Source organism: Mirounga leonina, unplaced genomic scaffold, assembly GCF_011800145.1.
Source record: "Mirounga leonina isolate KUSES-001 unplaced genomic scaffold, KU_Mleo_1.0 Mir_101595, whole genome shotgun sequence".
NCBI lineage: Eukaryota > Metazoa > Chordata > Mammalia > Carnivora > Phocidae > Mirounga > Mirounga leonina.
This window is the reverse complement of record NW_023270158.1, coordinates 1,154,938-1,179,452: the sequence shown is the minus strand read 5'-3', so window position 1 is coordinate 1,179,452 and position 24,515 is coordinate 1,154,938. Positions and strand designations below refer to the sequence as shown.

The following is a 24,515-nucleotide window of genomic DNA, read 5'->3' as shown; positions in this document are numbered from 1 at the left end:
CCAGGGATCATGACCTGAGCAGAAGGCAGATGCTTAACCGACTGAGCCACCCAGGCGCCCCTACTATATGTGGTTTTTAAGTCTCGTATCAACAAATTTGATAATTAAATTGAAAGTTAGAATCATTAATCAACAAAATGAAGCTAGAGCTAGGAAATTTGTGTAGGAGCCAATGAGAGCATAGCCTGTAGAATAAAATTTAATAAAAATTCAACTGTGGATGTAGTACCAAACATTTTTCCCAGCAGAATCACCTCACAGAAGTGATCTCATCATTTCTAGCATCATGTTTGGTCAAGGATTTGGAAAACAGCCCAATATACTATAAAAGAGCATTTACAAAAAACAAAACAAAAACAAAACTTTACCTGTATAAACATATGGGCCTTACGTTTTCCAAATAATATTTGGTCATAGACCAAGAACTCGATGAGATACAAGGAAGAGAAAAGCATTTGAAAAATTGAGAGAAGCATCTGTGTAGTTGGATTTTCCTTCTGTTTTGCCTTCCACTTATGCCCTGTCTTCACTGTTTATAGGCTGTGTGCTGTGCAGATGTCCCTCCATACTCAGCAAACAGGTAGGTGGGCTGCTGTGTAGGCATTTAAGATGCTGATGCAGGCCTGTGCCAGCAAATTTATTTACAACTGAATGAAAGGCAGGAATGACTTCACTTATCCTGGTGGCCCTGAACCTCACACAGAACCTGGCAGCACCTGGCAGCTTTGTCTATTGTATTGCTGTAGTGACCGTGAAAATATATCTCTTAGATCTCCAACTGCAAAGAGTGATGACCTCAGCTTCTGCGCTCTGAAATCCGTCACTGCATTTTATAAGACCTTCATTACCTACTGCTTCTGATTCGTGGTGCTCATTTTTAAAAAAAATCCATTCACCATTTATGCCAAAGTTTTTGTTGTAATTTGGTTATTAATTTCCATTTTCCATGATACAAATCAGTCCTTGCCAATTTATGAAAATTTTGCATTTGCGTATATTTTAGTGGTCTTAAAAGCCAGTCAACCTTTGCATTTTAAAGATATTTTTCAGTTTAGAATATTCCATTTCGAGGCTTGTCTGTATATATTTATGATAATATTTTTATAAGTGATATGCTTATATCATTTTTGGTGACAAAAATTACATAAGGCTGGACATTTTTCCAAACATTTCTTTTGGAAATGTTCTCTCCATAAAATATCTCTGAAAAAAAAAATCAGCTACTTTTGCACATTTTGCCAAAATGTTATTATGTACCTTGAAGAGACACATTAGTGCATTAATTTTAAGTCTGTAAGTAGCCAACTAATGATAGCCACTTGTCATCAGGCAAAGCTTCTGTTCTTTGCCAGAAAATGAGGACAACAGCCTTCTGATGAAAGAAAAATAATTAACTAATTTTTAAGTTGATAACTATTTCAAGTACTTTGCCACAAGTTAACCAGAAAATTCCGTAACAAACACAATGGAATGTGTACCACCTTGTTTGCAAAGCTTTATAAAGATTCTACCATTAAAGGTCTTATTTTTATAAAAGAAAACTTGATGACATCTTGTAATACATAAGCTGAAATGTCACAAAATGCCAAGGCTGAATCAAAGAGTGTCAGTCCCTCAACATTTTCATATCCTCCTCTTCCTTCAGGACATCTTATGGATTGACTGTGACCATCTGGCATGTAACTGAATGACCATGCCAGTGTCAGTATTTATATAAAATGTTAGTGATGCTTAATTTCTTACATAGATGAAAATAACATAGATTGTTCTCATATTTCCCCTTGTATCTCTGTGATGAAAATTATAGCAGAGTGGGAAGCATGTAACTGGCTGGTGGGTAAGGAGGTTCTCAGTCTGGGTAAGCTAGGGGTTTGAATTTTACCACCCATGCAGTGACGACTGAATATAAGGTCTTCAATTTATGCAACGTAGATAGTAGGAACCAAAATCCCTGCATAAAGCCAAGATTCTTAAAGGGCTGCATATATAGGGACAAGGTTGAAAAGTCCCATCTATTATCATAATAAGGCAACAACAACAAAAAACTGTTCTGCTCATGAATGTGCTTTGGGTAAAAGTAAAAATTATCTCCCTTTAGATTGTATAATGATGGATCTGTATCTCACATGATTTAGGGTTAGAATTTAGACTATTCTTCTGGATCAGGAATTCTGGTGTTGAAAACTAACACCGAACTTGAGTCTAGGCCGGTGATACCCTTAAGGCATATGTAGAAAGCAAATATAAAGTTTCTCTGGATGGGTATGCCCCCCCCCCCAAGCAACAGGGGCTTCTAACAGATAAAACAACACTGAACACGAGCTTACAATGGTGCCCAGTGTCCTCTGGTTGCCCCTCTAGACCTTTGCTCCATCCTTCTCCACCCTGCTTTGTTCCCCAGTAGATGGACCTCTATATATTGCATCGCCTGGGCTTCCTGGCTTTTCACTGGGTTCAGCCAGTGGGAGGTAATGGCAGGAGATTGAAGGACAATAGTTAAGCAAGGTCATGATATTTTTTCTCCAGCCACACCTGTTCTGCATCACTGGTTGGCAGTGTCAGCCTACCGCTACCAAAGACCACGGCTCCTGTTGGGCAGACCTGTCTTCTACCTACAGGTCTGGGAATCACTTCCTCCTTGTGCCACTTATGGTGGGATAGCAACAACTTCATGTTTCACTATTGTTTGGCTGCTCTTATCATGCCCAGACATTTGGAAATAGTCCTTTTATGAAACTCTCCATAAATACTCTATTTGATGTGTCCTATGTTTCCTGCCAGGAATCTGACTGATATATTATTAATAGTTTTAAAATTTAATGATAATAATTGAGGACAAAATCCACCATGAGCCAAGAGTCCACAGACCTAACAAATAGGTTTATTAAAGCTCAAGGGACTTGAAATGATAGAATAATTAATGGAAGACTATAAAAATATGTTTAACATAATGAAAGACAAAAGAAGTGATCAAAATCAGAAAAAGAACAAGATACTTTTAGAGAAGAGCAGACATTTGAAAAATATCCAAATAGAATTTCTAGAAATTAAAAAAATGGTTATTGAAGTTAAAAACCCATTGGACAAATTAAATGTAAACTCTAGATAGCCAAAGAGAGGCTTAGTGACAAAGTAAATCTGAGCATATTGATCAGAATGAAGCATGAAGAGAGAAAGGAATAGACAAAAGGGAAGAGGGGTTAAGAGACATTGAGAGATTGGCAGAGAGGCAATATTTGCATGATAATAACAGAATTTTCCATAATGAATTGAAGACATGATTCCTAAATTTAAAAAATACAACATGTTCTGGGTAGGGTAAGCAAAAATAAGCCCACATCCAGACATACATAGTGAAACTGCAGGCAAAGAAACAAAGAAAACATTTAAAAGGTAGGGGAAAAAAGCCAGATTATCACAATACTAACAATAAGACAGACAGTGAGCTTTGCAACAGCAATAACATTGGAATAATATCTTCAAAATAATAGGAGAAATTAATAGTCATCTATAATTTTACACCTAGCTAAAATAGCATTCAAAATTACAGACAAAATCCAGAGTTAGGAAAATCATTCATTTCTTACTAAAACATTTAGGTTATTAAATTGCCTTAAGAAATAGAAAGCATTACCACTAAAGAAGTAGAACCAATAATCTAAAATCTATTTATAAAATGAGCACTAGGCCCAGATGGTTTTACAGGCAAGTTTTACAAGGAAAACAACCCAAAAGAGACATGGGCAAAGGATGAGCAGATAATTCAGAGAAGAGAAATTCTCAGTGGTTAATAAGCCATATGGAAAGTTCTTTAGCCTCATTTGTAATCAGGGGGATGAAAATTCAAATAATAATGAAACATCATTTTACCACTCTCAGATTGGCAAATATTATTCAAGTCTGAAAACAACAAATGTTGGTATGAGTTGAACATAGAGAAACAGGAACTCAAAGGCATTGGTGGTAGACTACAAATTGGTTTACTTAGTTTGGGAAGCATTTTTGCAATCTTTAATAAAGATGCAGTTAAATATAAACATTAACTGGGCAATTCCATTCCTAGAAAATTTTATCCCTGTGCACAAGAAGACAAGTACAAGATAATTTAGTGAAACAATGGGATAATCTAACTCTATCCCTCAATAGAACAATAGATAACTGTAGTATTCAGAAAATGTATATCATACAATAGTGCAGATGCATGGAGTAGGTCTGCACGTATTAATATGGATAAGTTTGAAAAACAAAATGTTGAGTGAAACGATCAAGGCACCCAATATGCATCATTGTATTATTATGCAAAAATTCAAAACAAAAGAGAACAATGTAATTTCCTTGTGGACATATATTTATGTTATTAAATTTAAAGTATACAGGAGAATAGACATCAGCTTCAGGCAGAGGGGAAGAGATAGCATGACTATAGCTGTGTTGGTAACACTTTATAAGAAAAGAGATGGAAAAATGTAAATCTATTTAATCTTGGTGTATGAACAAGGGTATATTATATGATTTTTCTATACTTTAACTGGATGTTTGAAAATGTTTTCTACTTCTAGACAAAATAATACCAGTATGTTCTTCTAAATCACCACAAATTTTTTCCTGGAGATTACATTCTTATTATTTTCTTTACACCTGTAGCAGAGAAATAGGATAGACAAATCTATTGCTAAACAGTTTTACCATACTTAAAATTTATATTACATACATTGGTATTCAGGGCTGTTTTAAATCTGCTTCCTGCCCTCTGGGATATAAGTAGGGATGAAAATGATTAGCTTTGAATTTGAGGATGAGCATCTGACAATAAATGTTTCCTGTGTGACTATGCCAACTGCTTACCGTATAGCCTGTTAACAAGCTTAAAGGAAGCCACAGAATTATCATGTTTCCACTTTCCCCCCTGAGACACTCCTTGCTGTTATTTATTCTGGCTGCTGGGTTTCCAATCCTTTCCTCTCCTATTAAAATACTGGCTAGTGATGCTAACTTTGAGAGAAGGAAATGTGGAAGGAAATCCACATGCAACCAATATATGGGTTCTTAAAAACTCCTCTGAGTACATAAAAGTTCGAAATGTTGATTGAACTCAGCTCATTGAATTTCTATTTCTAACTTTCTCTACACTAAAGAGCCTGTTCCGTGTACATGGTGCCCGTTTCAAACTGCCTTGAAGACTTTGCTACATCCCAGAAGGGAAGGTTGGCAGTTGTTTCTAGGAACCTGTTGAAATTCAAAAATGAGTATGAATAGAGATTTGGACCATTGGGTGGGAAAGAGCCTTGAACAATATATTTCATTACGTAAAACAACATATTTGCTTTAGGGAAATAAAAGTATTCATCTTGTAGGATTGGAAAAAAAAAAGTTTACAGCCACATTATCTAAATGAAAATTTGGAACCCACAGATTTGTTCAGTTTCTAGAAAGACACTGTACCAGCACTGGCAAGACATAGGGAAGAAAAAAGTTGAATAAAGCAATGACTAGATAAGCACTTCCTGCCATCAAGTACTTTCAAATCTGGTTGGGGAAAGAGGACGCAGGTATGTAAAACAGAAGAACAAGCAGAAAACTCTGATGATATTCTCATGTTTGCATGTCTTAATATCCAGCTTGTCAGTGAACTTGTTCAGAACAGCAAACATTTTTTGTATACCCATTACGTGCCAGGCATTGAGATAAGCACAAGAGACAAAAATCAAGTCAAAGTCCTTGCCCTCATCTATAGGTGGAGGCAAGACTGAAATGAATTATTCAAGATAATGTGAAATGTGCTAGATGAGAAACTTAATGGTGCACAGAAGAGGAAAAAGGATGGATAGAATCTTGAGACATAAGTAATCTTTAGCCAGGAAAAGAAATTTGTTCTAGACACAATTAAAAGCATGAGTTGAAGGTTCTGAGGAGGGGAACTTCATGGAGTTGGAAGGAGAAGTCCCCCTTTTTTTTTTCATCTGAATTTTAAACAGTGGCTGGAGGTATGTAGGGGCACCTGGGTGGTTCAGTTGGCTCCGTGCTCAGTGCAGAGTCTGCTTAGGATTTTTTTCCCCTCTGCTCTTCCTCCTGCTTGCACGCCTTCTCTGTCTCTGTCTCGCTCTCCCTCAAATAAATAAATAAAATCTTTAAAATTAAAAAAGTGGGGAATAGAATGCTTGGAAACACTTTTTACAAAATTGTGTTCCCCCTTATTCCTGGCACCATAAGCAAGATATAAGGAAGAGGATAAGGGGATGAGAGAAGACATAATTTCTTTGGCTCTTTAGTGCCTAGCTCATTGGTATGGATGAGCTGAGATAAATGATGGATGGATGGATGCATGCACGGATGTATGGATGGGAGGATACAGAACACAGAAGCTTTGTACAAACATACACACATCTATATCCAATCTATCTATCTGGAAGGCTTGCTGAATTGAATTGAACCACTAGTTAACAAGCACAAACTAAATTATTTACTTCAGTGCATGGAAGTAAGATAGAAATTGCTCAATTTTCTAGGTCCTCCCATGCAATTTAGATGCTTTATGAGATTGAGAATTAGGAGGCCCCTAGGTCTACAGGCTCAGACATTATATCAGTGTACAGAGGGAAGGAAACTCCCACTCCCCCATCAGCTTCAATGTGTGCTGGGTTTCCCTACAGGAACCTAAACTTTGTGTAAGTATGGACCAGTCTCAATGCCACGTATTTCTAACTGTTAAGTTTATCACGTTAAAATTTCATCCTGTGTCTTGGTGCCTGAGGCAAGCTGGGAATACCCACCAAGACTGCTGATGTTTCACTCTCATCCAACTTAATTGAGCTGTTTTTCAATGACTTCTCTATACTCCTGACCCTATGGGAATAAAATAATTTCCTTTTCACACAAAGGTGATTTCACTCAATGTATTAATTATTAGATATGTTGACAATGATATACATAACTATAAGATCTTTTATTTCCACAGAGTAAAAAAAATTATTTGACTTTTCACATTTTGCCTTCTTCACTGCTAATATAATCTGATCTGTCCTGGATCTTCATTTTTATTTCTCCTCAGATTACATTCTCTGGTGGACCAAACTTAATTATTTTGGTGAAAGCAGTCTTTGAGTTTTTATACTCTGGAAACTTTGATAGTTATTTGCCCTTAACCTGGTTTTGCTTTCTAGTTGCTGCTAAAAGGGGCACTTCATAAAATATCATTTGAATTTCAGATCTTTAGAGGGCAGAAAAGTCTTAAAAGTAATGGGAAGAACTTTGGTATAAGTGAACCTAATTTTAAAATAAGTATATTTACTTATCTCAATCATGGGTAACTTAAGATTCTCAGCTGGAATCTTCTGCACCCCAAAAGTAAGGTTATCCCGAAAGGGGCAATATCAGGGAAAACCCAGTGTTAGGAGAGCTAACATGAATCCACACAGCCAGTAAGGAAGTCTTTTTCTGTAGGTAAATATCAGTCAGGGCCCAGTCAGGAGACAGAAATGACAGCAGTAATTTTAATAGAATTTAATATAAGGAATTGTTAGCCAGGTATAAAGTGGTAACTAAGTAATGAAAAAAGGTAATGTAGGGATAGCAACGGCAGGAAGCAGCTACTACCCCTGGGGGAACAAAGGAAAGAGGTGGGGATTGTAAAATTTTAGAAGATTGGAGGAGGAGGGGCCCATGGAGTTAAAACCCTGAGCCCTGAAAAAGGAACACTGCTTGGCAGGTGCACGTGGCTCAAGGTGGTGAGTCTGGCTCTGCATATGTTGAAAGAAAGTGAGAACTGAATTCAGCTGCTGTTACAGGAAGGCCTCGCCACTGCCAGGGTAAAGAAGTGAGACTGGGGTGATGATGATAGAAATAAGAATCCAACAAGAAGCCCATAGGAAGCAAACAGGAAACAGGAAAAATCAAGGCCCTCTCCCTTCTCTGGCCTTGCAGTCTATTCCTGATGCTCCTAGTGATAGCCTAACTGGGATTGGCTGGCAACGGAAGGATGTGTTTTGTAAAGGCCCAGCCCCAGCATCACAGATGATAGAAAGGAAGGCTTGGAGCTGAGTGACAGTAGCTTAATAACTGACATTTAAGTTTGCAGAAGTAACCTCATCTGCAGTGTGAATTGCTTATGAAACTTAAGTACTTCCTGCAGACCATTCTGATGGCCATGCTAGTTGATTGCACATCATCTAATGGTCCCTAATGATTTGTCTGAGCCCAAACCCATACCTCTGGCTAATGATTGGTATAGAAATGACTTTCTCACATCTTATGTGTAACCTAAGAGTTTTATATGCCCTTCAGCAAATTAATTAAATTGGTCCAGTGCCAGTATTTTTAATAAGCCACAGCCACAGGCATTAGGGCTTAGATCCAGAAAGATGTGACAGATTTGGTCCTCTCTTGTCTGCTTCATATCAGAGACCTAGAAGAATTTGTCAAGACTTTAACAAAGTCACTTAAATGGAAAAAAAAATAAATGCTGAAAAAGGAGCAGGAGAAGTTTGGCTGCTTTTACATGCTCAATCAACATTACTCTGGGATGCTTAGCCAGTGCATTTAGACAAGAAAAATAAGTAAGATATATGGATATTAGAAATTGTCATGATTTGGAGTTTTTGTCATTATCCACCTAGAGAAGCCTATTCAATCAACTCAAACCCTAACAGAATATTTGAGTTCAGTAGGCAAGCCAGATGTAAGATCAACATATACAAATCAGTAGCTTTCCCCTTCAAACCAGTTATAACCAATTGTAAAACACAATAATGAAAAGAATTTAAAGAGTTGTTAAAAAATAAAAAATTAAAAAAGAAATGCTATTCAGGATGAAGTAAGCAGAATGAAGAACATTCTTTAGGAGAAATATATTCTCAGGGCTCTTCAAGAATCTTTTAAGTTTGAAAAAAATCTTTTAATTCTGTATTTTAAATTCTATGATACTCCATAAAAATAAATACATTCTGGATCATTTATATCAGGGGTTAGCAAACTATAGGCCACGGCCAGATCCAGGAGACTGTTCATTTTATAAATAAAGTTTTATTGGAACACAGCCACACATTCATTCATACAAGTATCGTGTATGGCTATTTTTGTACAATGATAGAGTTCAGTAGTTGCACCTCCATGGCCTACAGAGTGGAAAATGTTAATTATCTGGCCCTTTACAGAAAATGTTTGTTGACCCCTCATCTGTTTGATTACATTATAAAATGAGCCCAGTCCGTATTTGCATTTGTGTGTCTAGTCACATCCATGCCTGAAATGACCGTATTTAACTCTTAATATGCTGTCTGATAAGCAGCACTAACTACTGCCAGTTTAGAATATTCTTAAGCCAAAATAGGAACAGCCATCTTCTTACCACCATTCTATCAACAGTGTGAAGGACAAAACTTATTTCTTGCAGTTATAACTTACATTTATAACACTTTCATAGAATAAGATCTGTTTTATAAGTTATTTAGTAAATTGAAAGTGGGTTGATATAATCAAATCAATGTAGTAGAGATCAGTAATATACTACTTTAATTGTCATAGGATAAAGAGAAATATACAAAAGAGGACTTAAGGCAAAATGATATGTTTTTGCCCAATAATGTCGCAGTGTGTGTCCATGCAAATGATTTGCAGTAGGGCTATTAAAGAATACCGGCGAAGACCTGCGTCATTGCATGGCTCTCTCTAGCTCAGAGAGAACATACTCAAAAGCAACCTTATCCTAACGGTAAGCATCTTTGTTGTCTTATGACCAGATGGGATGTGAATGTCACATTTTTTATACTGACCAACAGGTTTATTTTCAGTAACTGTAACACTGAATTTGCAATAAATAAATGTTTGTTAAGAAGCCTTTTAAAATAATTGTATTTTGGCTTTTACTATTTTAATTAATTTCCCTAAAAGGATACAGAACTAATAATTACAAAAACGTTTGTGGTGCAAAAGGAAAATTAGCATTAATGATAATGACAGGGACTAAAGCCATGGCCCATCGTCTTCAAAATAAAATAAAACAAAATCATGTTGACCACCAGTATACCGTGAAACATGTGAATGCATCTCTTAGCCGTAAGATGTAGGTTTCAGCAAAGTTACATCATTATTAACTTAATGTTGTTCAATTAAAGTTTTCTAGCAGCTTGAATTTAATTTGTAAGTCTATTTTAGTCTTATAATTATATAAAGCCCATATGCATAAACAGTTTACTTCTAGATAATGTTACTTAATTATGTTCAAACATAAAACTGGATATAATTAAAGTCAGTAATACTAGGGGCATTGCTAATAAGCTTTATATTCTTTTAGAGAGGTTATTTAACTTTTATTCTTTTATTTGAGTATAGCCGACACAATGTTACATTAGTTTTAGGTATACAACTTAGTAATTGACAGGTTTCTGCATTATGCTGTGTTCACCACAAATGTAGTTACCATCCAACCCATTACATTACTATTACAGTGTCATTGACTGTATTCCTTATGCTGTGCTTTTTATTCCCATAACTTATTCATTCCATTAGAGGTGAGTTTTTAAATGCTGAGGTAAAGCTATATGTTCAGATGTAGAAAGTGTCTAGGATATAGTATTAATAAAAAATAAAGCAGGATAAAGAATAATGTATGATGCCATCTAAATAAAAAATAGATATACGTATAAAACATATGCTTGTATAAGCATACAAAAATCCAGATAAAATATACAAGAAAATCTTAAAAGCAGTTTCTTAGTTGAATAAACTGGGGAGTAAAGGATGGGTTGAGGGAGACTTTTAATACATTTTACATTTTTCTAGAACACTCAGAATTTCTTTTACTGGGTACATATTACTTTCATAATAAAAAAACATTTTAGTTTAAAAACAAATGGCAAGATGGGGCACCTGGGTGGCTCAGTCGGTTAAGCGTCTGCGTTTGGCTCAGGTCATGATTCCAGGGTCCTGGGATCGAGTCCCGCATCGGGCTCCCTGCTCAGCGGGAAGCCTGCTTCTCCCTCTCCCACTCCCCCTGCTTGTGTTCCCTCTTTCGCTGTGTCTCTCTCTGTCAGATAAATAAATAAAATCTAAAAAAACAAAAACAAAAAACCCCCAAATGAGCAAGAAACAGAGATACTATTATACCATTGATTGGCAAAAATATTTTTCTAAGGTTTATTTATTTGAGAGAGAGAGAGAGAGTGCATGCGGGGCTGGTGGCGGAGGAGCAGAGGGAGATGGAGAGAGAAACTTTTTTTTTCTTTTCTTTTTTTTTTTTTTAAAGATTTTATTTATTTATTTGAGACAGCATGAGAGAGAGGAGGGTCAGAGGGAGAAGCAGACTCCCTGCCGAGCAGGGAGCCCGATGCGGGACTCGATCCCGGGACTCCAGGATCATGACCTGAGCTGAAGGCAGTCGCTTAACCAACTGAGCCACCCAGGCGCCTGAGATGGAAAGAGAAACTTAAGCAGGCTCTGTGCTGAGTGCGGAACCTGACATGAGGCTGGCTCTCGCAACCCTGAAATTAGGACCTGAGACAAGACCAAGGGTCAGACACTTAACTGACTACCCCACACAGGCGCCCTGGCAAAAATGTTTTCAATGATAATATACAGGGGTGACCAAAGTGTAGAAAAGCAGACACTCTCATACCTTGTTGGGGAAGTATAGCTATGCATCACATGTGCAACTAAAACAGACAAAAAAGGATAAAGAAGAGTAATAATGGCAGCACGTTGTATTTTATTATCTTTTTCTAATGATCACTTTGTCTCTGCTTATGAAAGTAAGAAATGCTCAGGGTTAAGGTTGTCAGATATAGCAAATAAAAATACAGAATGCTCAAATAAAATTGAATTTCAGGTAAATAAATAATTTTTTAGTACAGTATACCCCATAAAATATTGGGGACCTACTTATAATGAAATATTACTCACTGTTTGTATAAAATTCAATTTAACTGGGCAGCCTGTATTTATCTGATAACCTTGCTCAAGGGAAATACTCAATTCTAGAGACAAGTATGTGAAGGATAGTGAAAAGCACCTGCGTCCCATTCCCCTGAAAACAATGAGTAGTTGCCTGCCTGCCTAACTTGTGGGCTACTTTGTAACAACTACTCACATCGGGCACTCACTTTGAACCAGGCGACACTTGCAAGAGGCTAAACATTTAGTAAGCAAAGAAAGCGGGAAACCAGAAAAACCTGTTCAAAGGACATTGGGCAAATTTATCTGACTGAGTGTCCATGCCCAGGAATGGAGGAGCCAGTGTCAGAGATTTCTGGTGGGGCCAGACTGTTATGGTCCTTGAGTTCCAGGAAAGGGGTTTTAGACAAGGAGTCGGTAAACTATGGATCATGGGCCATATCTGGCCCACTGTCTGTTTTTGGAAATAAAGTGTTATTGGAACGTAGTCTAAAATCTTTATTATCTGGCCTGTAGTGGGTTGGATCGTGGCCCCCAAAAGGATATGTCCACATCCTAACACCCAGAACTTATTAATGTGAACTTATTTGGAAATTGGGTCTTCGAAGATGTAATTAAGGATCTCGAGATGAGATCATCCTGGATTATCTAGGTGGGCCCTAAATCTGATGACAAGAATCTTTATGAGAGACAGAACAGAAGAGGCACGGACACAGAGGAGAAGGCCATGTGAAGACTGGGGGTCGAGATTGGAGCGTTATGGCCACAAGCCAAGGAACTACAAGAGCTCCCAGGAGCTGAAGAGGAAAGATTCTCCTCTCGAGCCATTATTTTCACAAATAATGATGCAATGAGGAAAGATTCTCCTCTAGAGCCTTGGGAGGGGCTGCAGCCCTGCCAACACCTTGATTTTGAACTTCGGATTTCCACAATGTGAGAGAATAAATTTCTGTTGTTTTAAGCCACCACGTTAGGGATAATTTGTTAATGGCAGCCCTAGGAAACTAATACATGGCCCTTTATAGAAAGGCCATGTATTGGCTGACCCCTGGTTTGCATATTTTTTGGGAGACCAGAGTTTCTAGTAAATTAATCACAATTGCCAATTGATCTTAAAGCCTTTCCTGGTTGACCTTTATCCTCCTCGCCCCAGTACACAAACACACACAATATGCATGTGTAGACCCTCACACACACATACTCCGCAGACTCTGCGTGGGGGGGGGGGGGGAGAGCAGCAAGTAGCCTCGACTCATTCCTTCCCCTTACTGCTAGCCTAAATAGCTTATATTATCAAGTCTGATCCCAACGCCCAGCCTTTGAGGGGCTTTGAGGGGCAAAAGCAACCCAGCAGCTAGCTAGGGGACCCCAATGTATTTTTTAAATAGAGTACACAATATAGTATAAATATCACAGTACTATGTGATTTTGGTGTGTATTTACAGCCGAGGAAAAGTCTGTTGTGGAAAAAAAAAAGAGAGGTAAGGTACATTAAAACAAATTACCCCCCAACGTCTAAAGCAATGGTTCAAAAACCCCTGAAAACACTAACTGGTCTTTTTTGCCTGCATAATTTTCTTTTAATGACTACTTACCAGGTAAGGGAAGAACGGAGAGACTGGTGCTTCCAGAAGAGTGTTCTCAAAGAGTCCCTTAAGAGCTGACTATTACAAATAAAGCTATGGGCAGCTTTAGCCAACATGAGATTATAATGTTAGTAGAAATGAAAATAGTTACCATAGTTACCTGTCTCCCACTGGAAAAAAATCAATTGCCTATAGCTACCCCTTGTAGGGGTTTTGTAACAAAGCAGATAGGCATGGTTTTATCTGATAACTTCAGAATGCTGAGGCATTGGTGAAGATTAGTTTGGGGTTGTTAAAATATACTCTCAGTGATGTTGCTACAGTGGTGTCCCTATGTACATCCTGTCCTTAAAAGAACAAAAATATCTCTCTTAAGGTCTCTGAGCATTCAGTAATAAATGGAAGGAACTGACGACACTGAATTGCAACTCCTGGTACCAGCGAACCTCTTATTTTGTGAAACTTCGGAGCAGTGAAATTTCCCTTTGGTTTAATCGACAACTTCTTGAGGTAAAAGTGACAAAGGGGAAAAAATTTGGTTTAAAATTGAGTTGTGATCATTTTTCTTCTCCATCAAAAAGTTCAGTAAATGATGGTAATTGGGGGATCGTGGATGTTTTTCGAGTGAGTGAGTTCAGCTCAAGGTTCCTTTAATAGAGAATTACTGAGACCAGGCTACATGTTTATTATTATGCAAAATGGGTGAAGGTCATCATTATTTATGAAAAAAATGTAAATCGGGGTGTAATCACTGGTTTTGGAGTGGTTTAATGTACCCATTTGATATTTGGATGACGGATTTACATTTTTTTCATAAATAATGATGCAATTTTCTCTATCTCATTTGTATTTTCATACTGCTAGAAACTTACAGACTTTATTTAATAGGCACAAAGTATGCAGGCTTTACTTTTAATATTTTTCTGATGACATGAGTATTAAGTGTTCATTGTTGAAAGTATGTGAAAAAATTTTAAAAGCCCAAAGATAAAAATAAACTGTTGTCCATAATAAAAGCTCTGAGTTTAACATGTGGGTGAATCTACTTCCAGTGTTTTCTGTACCATATCATATATATTCATAATCCATATCTATTTATATGTATACAATGAATACGTACAAATTTTAAAAATACAAATGTATTTTACATGCTGCTTTGTAACCTACCACTTTTCACTTAACACAAGATTAACATTTTTCATGACATTGAAAATTCTCTACAACCTCATCTTTGATTTCTACCTAGTAGTTCACTATATGACTATATCATAATTTCTTTTTTATCATTATTTCTTTGACCAAGTCCCTATTGTGAAAAATTGAGGTTGTTTCCAATTTTTTCCAATTATAAACAGAGCTCTCAAAGAATGTTGATGTTAAATCTTTGTGTATAATCATGGTTGTTTCTTTAAGAGAAATTTCTAGAAAGGAAATTGAGGGTAAATAGATGTGTACATTTTGAGTTTAACTGAACCCCCAAATTTTTATATATTCCTTCTCTTTGCAGTATTTTTTTAAAGATTTTATTTATTTATTTGACAGAGAGAGACACAGTGAGAGAGGGAACACAAGCAGTGGGAGTGGGAGAGGGAGAAGCAGGCTTCCTGCTGGAGCAGGGAGCCCGACGCGAGGCTTGATCCCAGGTCCCCGGGATCATGACCTGAGCCGAAGGCAGACGCTTAATGACTGAGCCACCCAGGTGCCCCCTCTTGGCAGTATTTTTTAAAGGTTTCTTTATACTGAAATTTCCAGATTGAGATATTGAACATTTTCAGCCCTCCAGAAGGCTCCTTTATGCCTCCTACCAATCTTTACCCACTCCCCACACACCCCAGAGGTGACTTTTATTCTGATTTCTATCACCATGGATTAGTTTGCCTGTTCTTAAACTTCATATAAACAGATTCATACTGTACTATTCTGTGTATGGCTACTTGTACTCATCACTGTGTCCCTGAGATTCGTCCAGGCTGTATTGTATATAACAGTATTCTTTGTAACTGCTACATAGTAGTCCATTATATGAATTTATATACCATTTATATATCCACTTTCCCATGGATGGACATTGGGTTTCCAGGTTGGGGCTATCACAAATAAGGTTGCTATGAACATTCTTATACATACCTTTTCCTGGACATACACGCTCATTTCTCTTGGACTTGCCGGATCACGGAGTAGGCATATATTCAGAACTACATCTTCAAAAATGATGGTAGGAAATCACATGAGTAAAGGAAACAACTGGTTAAGCCCCTGAGTACAGGAGTGGATGCTGATAGGTGCCAACAAAGAGGAAGATCTGGTCCCAATCACCTCTGTTGTCCTGGGCACCGAGGCAGCTAGAAGGATGTGTCACGGGGACAGAGTATTCACAAGGTGATAAAGCGCTTGGTCAATAATACCATTACAAGAAAATTCCCCCAGCCAATTTCAAGACAGCCAGTTCCCTGTAAGATGTATGTTTCTTTGGGAAGCAGAAAGAAGAACATTCAGAATGACCAGGAGGTTTGGAAATTTTGGAGCAGACTCCCTAGAGTAGTAGCTAGGAGCCTCTGAGTTGCTTCTGTCTCAAGACAAGCCAAGTGCCCTTTTATAGCCTTCCTCCATAGATGTGAAAGATGCAAGGCTCTACAGTAATCTAAGATTCTGTCTTTCTAGGAGTCAGTGTGGTTTGATCACGGTGCTACACGAAGCGCTGATTCATGACAAGATAAGGGGCTGCACTAGAATGTAAATCAATGCACTGCTTACTCTAGTGAGAAAGTTTTGATACCAAAAAAAAAAAATTAGATGAATTCAACTGTGTTCTTTTTCTTTTTTTAAAAAAAGATTTTGTTTATTTATTTGACAGAGAGAGACACAGCGAGAGAAGAAACACAAGCAGGGGGAGTGGGAGAGGGAGAAGCTGGCTTCCCGCTGAGCAGGGAGCCCGATGCGGGGCTCGATCCCAGGAGCCTGGGATCGTGACCCGAGCCAAAGGCAGACGCTTAACGACTGAGCCACCCAGGCGCCTGAATTAAACCGTGTTCTTACTGATGCACTTGATTTATATTCTGGCGCAAGCTCCTTATCTCATGAGAGATCAATAACAGTTTACTAATAGGCAGCCAGTCTGCAGAGCACATAGACTGTGGGGTAACACGATCCGCATTCAAATGTCCTCGGTGCCACTCCCGCTCTGATGTTGGGAACCACCTTAATCCTCAGTTTCCTCATCTGTAAAACAGGAATGACAACAGTACCGAGCACGTGGGGGCCTGTGAGGAACTAATGACAGACAGGCAAAGGGCTAGTTACACAAAGTCAGTGCTTCTGTGTTGTATGCAGGCCAGAATCTAAGAAATGTGACCGGCTCGAGTGTCCTTTAGCAGCTCAATGCTAGTTCTTTTTTTTTTTTTTTTTTTAAGATTTTATTTATTTATTTGAGACAGAGAGAATGAGAGAGACAGAGAGCACATGAGAGGGGGGAGGGTCAGAGGGAGAAGCAGACTCCCCGCCGAGCAGGGAGCCCGATGCGGGACTCGATCCAGGGACTCCAGGATCATGACCTGAGCCGAAGGCAGTCGCCCAACCAACTGAGCCACCCGGGCGCCCCTCAATGCTAGCTCTTAACCGTGCGGCACACTCACCGCAAGCAATGGATGAGAAGAACATTTCTAAACTTGCTAAGCATTCATATTACCTTCCTACAGAATAAATTCCACATAATGGATAGCACACCAAGCGTTGCTTTGCCGTCCCATTTGAGAAAATAGGCCATCAAATTAGCATATGCCTTCTCCTTATCTCTATGCATCAGGGCTATTTATTTACCTGTCTTTCTATGAATTCCTCAAGGTCAAAGGCTTGGATTAATTTTCTTCGTATTTCTTGCACACCTGGCACATGGTAGACAGTCAACACATTTTTATTGAATGCGTGGAATGGCAGATTCCTGACATTATTAACTAGGAACATAAGAGAGTACAAGCCTTTGTCTACTATAATTGGGCTGACCTTTCCAAATGAATAAGAATTTCTCTGCATTGTTTGGCTTTCCATGAATCCCAATTGTTGGTATTGGACAATTAATTAGAATATGCTAATGTTAAAATGTAAGCACGATTAGGTGTGAGTCAAAGAAAAAAATAGATGGATGGTCAGGGGTAGTCCGTGATGTATTCAATTTTCACAAGGTCGTTCAAGATTTAGAATCTCCTACTGCTTTTGTTTCTCTGACCAAGCAGAATTTTGATAATCTATTTCTGCACTATTGGAAGACAGCCTGAAGTTTGGGTAGAGTAAGATTCTGGACTCAAATGTACTCCTCAGTGAAAGGTGATAGATCTCATCCAATGTAGGCACCTCCTCACTTTCCCTTGACCCCTTCCGCCTTGCTGATCCTTAGCTAAACGCTTGAGAGGAGAGGCCCGCTGCCATCCTATTGGTCTCATCTTCCAACATTGGCTCAGCCTCACTCGCAGGGAGGTCCGGACAGTGCCTAATGCGACTGGACTAACAGAGGCTCTGACTCCCTCCAGCACTTTGGAAGTCAGCTGAAGGGCTGTGCCTTGGGAGCTGGGGCCTGGGGGAGTGAATATTCTGTGGGACAGGCATTGTGAGGAGGCCGATGCGCTTTATCCCTTTTGGCTCACAGTTCCATTGTCGACTAAGTTTCAACAATGTAAAAAATCATGTTATTTGCCCTTTATCCTAAAAGAGACATTTCTGTATGTCTTTGGGTCGAATTTTTCAACTTGAATTTTTTTTGCAATGAAAAGCAGAGAGTCGGGGTCGATGATAGAGATGTAAGGCACAAATACCAATTCCAAGCTACTCATTTTAATCCATATTCTCCAGAAAACAGAGTCTATGAGCTATATGCTATAGACTGTATAGGGCACAAGAGTGAAGGGAAAAGTAAGTGAGGGACGCCTGGGTGGCTCAGTCGGTTAAGTGTCTGCCTTCAGCCCAGGTCATGATCCCAGGGTCCTGGGATTGAGTTCCGCATGGGGCTCCCCACTTAGCGGGGAGCCTGCTTCTCCCTCTGCCTGCCGCCCCCCCTACTTGTGCTCTCTGTCTCCCTCTCTGACAAATAAATAAATAAAATCTTAAAAAAAAAAACCAAACAACTAAGTGAAGCAGGGAACTTTTCTGTCCATAAGCCATTGCTCCCCTTATTCTGTCTGAGTGGGACATCTTGACCTTTATTCCCCCCTTTGTTGACTGCTGAAACCCACTTTCCTTTAGAGAAAGCCCCTGAGCTGCCTGGCCATCTCCACCCAACTCAGCATTGCTCTGTGGCTCACAGTCTTTGATCCATTTTGTTCTGTGTTGGCAGAACATTTTGTCTGTAAACTATGGCCTGTTCGGGTTTCTAATTTAATGATTTGCACCGAGTGATGTGTAAAGGAACTCATCTCAGACAGACACAGTCCCTGGCACATGTTAACTGAATTAAGCTCTAACAAGTACCTTTGAAATAGCCCAGTGTGATGTAGATGTTTCCTGTGTTATGTAGTAAGAACTAACTGCAATCACAAAACCACCTCCCTAAAAGGATCCCGACACTGATGAAAGTTTCTGAGCAATGAAGTAAGAGCAAAGCAAATTTTAATTCCTTTTAAATGCAGTTTAAGTACAAACTGGGAGGTATCCAACTGTCTATGACCAATTCCTTTTAATGAAAGAGGTTACTATTTCAATAGAAAGGAAAAAAAATAACTTTACAGTGTTAATTAAATAAATCTCTCACTTATCTAGTACCACATATCCAAAACGTTTTATTGTCTATAGTCATTTATATTTTTTTTGAGCCCTATTGAGTAGCTTTTGTAACCTTGAGGGAAGAAATGCTATGATTTCGATCTATCCCATCAAAGTCCTTTAGCATTAAACTGTGAAAACCATTATTGAAGTCAGTCTCCGAGCACTGCCCATTTTCAGCTTGGAGCTTAGATTATCTTTTAGAAAAGGAAGCCAGAGGTTGTATTGACATAAAGGAAATGTCATTTATGAAATCCCTGCATTAGCTGGGCACTTCTGGGAAGTGACTCATGCTTGGGTTTCAGAGGTAAATGTCTATCTTTGCAGGGAAATGCACATTTGTGTCATGTCATAAAGTCTAACAGTAAGTGACTGAGGATGCCTTCAAGTGGTATTTTTTAGTATATGTGCTGCCGAAGCGAGCACCAAGTGGTATTTTTTAAAGAATCTCTGCAGAAGGGGGCGCCTGGGTGGCTCAGTAGGTTGAGCATCCCACTCTTGATTTTGGCTCAGGTCATGATCTCAAGGTTGTGAGACTGAGCCCGTGTCGGGTTCTACACTCAGTGCGGAGTCTGCTTGGGGTTCTCTCTCTCCGTCTCCCTCTGCCCCTCTCCCTGCTCTCTCTCTCTCTCTCAAATATATATATTTTTAAAAAGGAATCTCTACAGAAGGACACAATCAACATAATATTGTATGTAGAGTCTAATAAAGAAGTCAGAGATCACACCTGAAACCACTCTCATCTATGAAACAAGAATTTATAGGGCTTAATTGAATATACTGATGAAGTTGTACATTTGGAGATTCATTACTTTGGGCAAAATAAGGTGATACATTTTTCCACTTTGCTATTCTAGTATTGAATATAAAACAATTTTGGTGGGATGTTTTCCTCACCGATTTCAAAAATAACCATTGTGGAAATTTTTGGAAAATCATGAAAAGCATAAATAGAAAATGACTTATAATCTTATCTCTCAAAAATAATTCTATTAACATTTTGGAGCATATCATTTCAGTCTCCCCATGCCCCTACCCCCCGGTCCCTTGCAAATACATACTTTTCAGAAGACAATAATATTGTAACTGCCAGTTACCTGTTTTTTGTTTGTTTTCCCACTTAAAGCAGTGGGTCTCAGCTCTGCCTGTACATGACAATCCCTGGGGAGTTGTTGGGTTTTTTTGTTTGTTTGTTTGTTTTGTTTTGTTTTGGTTTTTTTAGATCTTTTTAAAATTTATTTTTAACTCTTTTTTTTTTAATCGATATAGAGTTGACATACAACATTATATTCGTTTCGGGCATACAACCTAGTGACTCAACAGTTCTATACATCACACAATGCTCACCAGTCAGCGCTGTCACCATCTGGGTGGGGGTGGATGGTAGATGCATCAGGAAGACTCTTGGTTTGAACCAGACTTTCTCAACCTTGGGTGCTCCTGGGGAGGTTTTATATCCAGGCCACATCTGGACCAGTTGTATCAGAAGCTCTGGAGTGGGCACCCCAGTATTTTTTTTTTAAAGTTCCCCAGTGATTCCAGGGGCTGGTCAAAGGTTAAGAACCTTGGCTCTGGATGTGGCTTATCCATCAGGCTTTCTTAAAAGTCTTTTCAGGTGATTTCAGTACGTATCTGGGGTTAAACACGTATAGAGCCAAGACTTAATATTTACGCAGTGCCATTTGAAGCTATGGCTATTCCTTGGCAGGTGTTGAACCTGGGTCCACCTGCTTGTTCTCCTTTCCACCGAGGTGGTTCCGTCATTCGGTCCACAGCCCTAAGGTTCTAAGGAGCCTGTGTAGCAAATACACATGAAAGGCAAGCCTAGCAGGGGTATGGCATCATGATAAATTCCACCGATTTGTTGATGCTGCTTCTTGGTTGAGAACAGCAGTTCTCCATCCCAGATGCATATTAGATTGCCTGGGTCTATAATAGCCCTGTTGCCCAAGGCTGCACCCCAGGCCGCTTAAATCAAAAACTGTGAGGAGGGGGGACTGAAGCTGAAGTGATTTTCCCACTCCCAAATGATTCCAGTGATATGATGGAGCCTCACTAGTTTGCAGCGAGGCTTCTCAGAGATCGGTTCCCGAGCCGGGAGCCTCAGCATCACCTGGAATGTGAGACAGGTGCCAATTCTCAGGTCTCCCCTCCGCAGACCTGCTGACTCGGAAACTTCAGGGTGAGGCCTGACGAACTGTATTTTAAACTTTTTTTTTTTATAAAGATTTTATTTATTTATTTGAGAGAGAGAGAATGAGAGAGAGAGAGAGAGCACATGAGAGGGGGGAGGGTCGGAGGGAGAAGCAGGCTCCCCAATGAGCAGGGAGCCCGACGCGGGACTCGATCCCGGGACTCCAGGATCATGACCTGAGCCGAAGGCAGTCGCTTAACCACTGAGCCACCCAGGTGCCCCCGAACTGTGTTTTAATAAGTCCTCCAACAGACGCTGATGCTCAAGTTGGGGAACTGCTGGTTTAAAGATTTCCCATCACATGTTCTTTAATTTTTTCCTTTTCTAGTTTCCCTGGTCCTCGGGAGCAAAAGTTTGAGTTCATCATACTCCTCAGCTAGTGTCCCATGGTCAGTGTGTTTTCTTATTGTTTTATTTATTTTATCACCTTTAATCCCATTACATTTTCTCAATGAGCCTGGGGTAGAGGTAGGTCAGCATTCTTCTTTGTGGATGACAAGAACTGAGGGTCAGGAAGGATCATTTCTAAAGAGAGGTCTCCTGGCTCCCGAGCCTCAGGCCTGTCACAACCTGGTCTGCCTTCAAACATGACCAGTGAAAATGCAAGTGCCCAGAGTTAGGCTAAGCCTTTCAACTGTTACCCGCCAACATTTCTGGGACCTCGCCTGTGATGGAGGCTCGAGGCTAGGAGGCAGCAGAGGCAGGACCGAGGGCAAACGTTGCCTCCCTGTGCAATTTTGTTCAGGGCCAGCTGATGGTGGACGGCCACTCAGGGGAGAGGGTGAGGTACTGTGGGAGCAGGGATGATAGGGGCGCTAAAGGAAGGTGAGGCAGAGATGCGTGGGCCTCAGACCCAAGCCTACATCCTCTGATGGCGGCAGCTGCTGTTCCTGACAGCCTCAGGCCCGTGGGCTCCCATTGCCACGCAAAGCAGTCTTCTGTGTTCTCCAAGAAAGGTCTTCTGGGAACACGCCTGCAGAGATCTGTGGCATGTTCTGAGAGAAAAGGTCGCTGGCTAGGCCGTGGTGTTATGAACCTAGCACATGGCATCTCATGGCTTTATCCCTTGCAGTACCTGGAAAATGGACATAGAAATGTCTGAGTAGTGCTATTCGGGGGCAGTGATTACCCTTGTTAAAGGAGTCTTGAGAACGTGCTATGAAATTTCTAGTTCAAGGGCGCCTCAGTGGCGCAGTCGGTTAAGTGTCTGACTCCTTGATTTCTGCTCGGGTCGTGACCTCAGGGTCCTGGGATCGAGCCCTGTGTAGGTCTCCATGCTCAGCGGGGAGTCTGCTTGAGGACTCTCTCCTCTCTCCCTCTACCCCCGACCTCCAATAAATAAACCTTTTAAAAAATTCTAGTTTCCATCTTTGCATTAAACTTACTGTCATTACAGCCTTTTTCTTTTTGGGTTTACCTGTCAGCCCTACATCCACGGCATTGCATTTTTGTAAAGAACAGTATTTCTCAAGTTGAGGTTTTTAGATGTCTCGGGTTCTAATATTGGCCTCTCAGGGGAGTGAAGTTCTTGGTAATAACTTTTTAAACTTAGGCCTTGTTTTTGGTGATAATCTTAACACTAGTGTAGGAACAATATGGATTATCAGGATAATCACCTTTAAGAAGTGTGTTGAGTTCTTAACTGTTTCGAGTTATTTTATTTTGGTAGCTATGGAAATCCAGTGAGGCAAATTTATTGTTATCTCCATTTTGAAAATAAGTAAGGTTTGCGCAGAGAGGTGAACTAATGTGCTTTAGATTAGTAAAAGGAGGCACCATTGGTAACCTAATCTTGACAATGTTTTAATGCCAATTTCAATTGTCCTAGACTAATGAGCCAAAACAGAGACTTATCGTAAATCAATTACACTTGAATAAAGGCTGATTACATCCCAGTGTGCAGTGATGTGTAGTGGAAAATTTAGTGAATCCTAACAGAAAAAGTTTATCCTCAAATTGAGAATTAAGCAAACTGAGTGTTCAATGGGTTGCTGGAAAAATCTGCTAATAGCCGTGTGGAAGAAGGAAGCAGGACCTTTGTCTCCATTGGTTGACTTTTGCTTGGGACCTTTTAGTGCTGTTATGCTAATTGCCTCTCTGTCAGGGGACACAGCCTTGTTAGTTGGTAACGTCTAGCCACAGATATTTGGCTTATTGTTTATGTCTTGGCCATATTACCTGTTATTTCTGACTCCTCACACATGTCTAGCAATTATGGAAAGACGGTCCTGAAGACCCTATGCCCTGAATATTAACCTATGGCACATGGTAAAGGAATGGCCAGTTTGGGGTTGTGATAAGATGAGCCGGTGAAAGAAAGAAACCCGTGACATCACTTAGCAATTGAGCTGTGTTTGAAACCAGTCCCCTGTTTAGAACATATGTCTGTGCACCCCATTTTTTCAAACTGGCGTTCTCCATCTGCTAGTCCCTTTGTTGATAAGTAATAAACCTTGACGTACTCAGATTAATTTGGTTAAGGAATTTTGCTGTAACAATCCTCACGAGTCACATGGAAAGGGAGGAGGGCGCAACCCCTGGGAGTTGACTCCTTATTCATGTTTCAGGTGGCTATTTGATTTCAGCAAAAAGAAAAAAATCCATATATCTATTACACAATGTTTTCATATCTAATTCATTCATTCTAGGGGCTTTTGGGGATATGCAAATTTGTCTTGCTTCTATCATGCCTTGATTGATTCATTAATCTAACAAACATTTCCCAAGAGCCTACTCTGTGGTAGGCATTGTACTAAGAACTTGGGAGATGTCAATTATAAAACTGGGCAAAGTTTCTATCCTCACAGAACTTATGTTTTAGAGTGAGGAAGCCAAGCAATAAGTAAGAAAACTTGAAGAGAAAGAAATGTGCTAGGTAGAAGAATAAAGCGGAGGGCAAATGGGAGATAGGTTCTGTTTCAGACAGGGTAGCAAGAGAGACCTCTAGGAGGAGGTGACATTTGAGCAAAGACTTGAATAAAGTGAGGCAGATAACCAAGAAAGGATATGGGAGAGAAATGTTCCAGTCAGAGAGTAGGGGAAAATGTGTGTTTTCCTGGGGAACTGTACATTGTTTAAAGTGATGATTTTCAGCTGTGGGTTTA

At 39.5% G+C, this 24,515-nt stretch overlaps 1 long non-coding RNA gene across 1 annotated transcript in view; it reads left to right on the top strand.

Moving 5' to 3' along the window:
- LOC118006893 overlaps positions 1 to 21,770 on the top strand; it is a 97,409-nt gene extending 75,639 nt beyond the window's left edge. Inside the window, exons 2-3 of the long non-coding RNA XR_004678219.1 lie at positions 540 to 580; positions 21,740 to 21,770. This is a non-coding gene — a long non-coding RNA (uncharacterized LOC118006893). The remainder of the gene's footprint in view (positions 1 to 539; positions 581 to 21,739) is intronic.
- Positions 21,771 to 24,515: the final 2,745 nt, after the last annotated feature.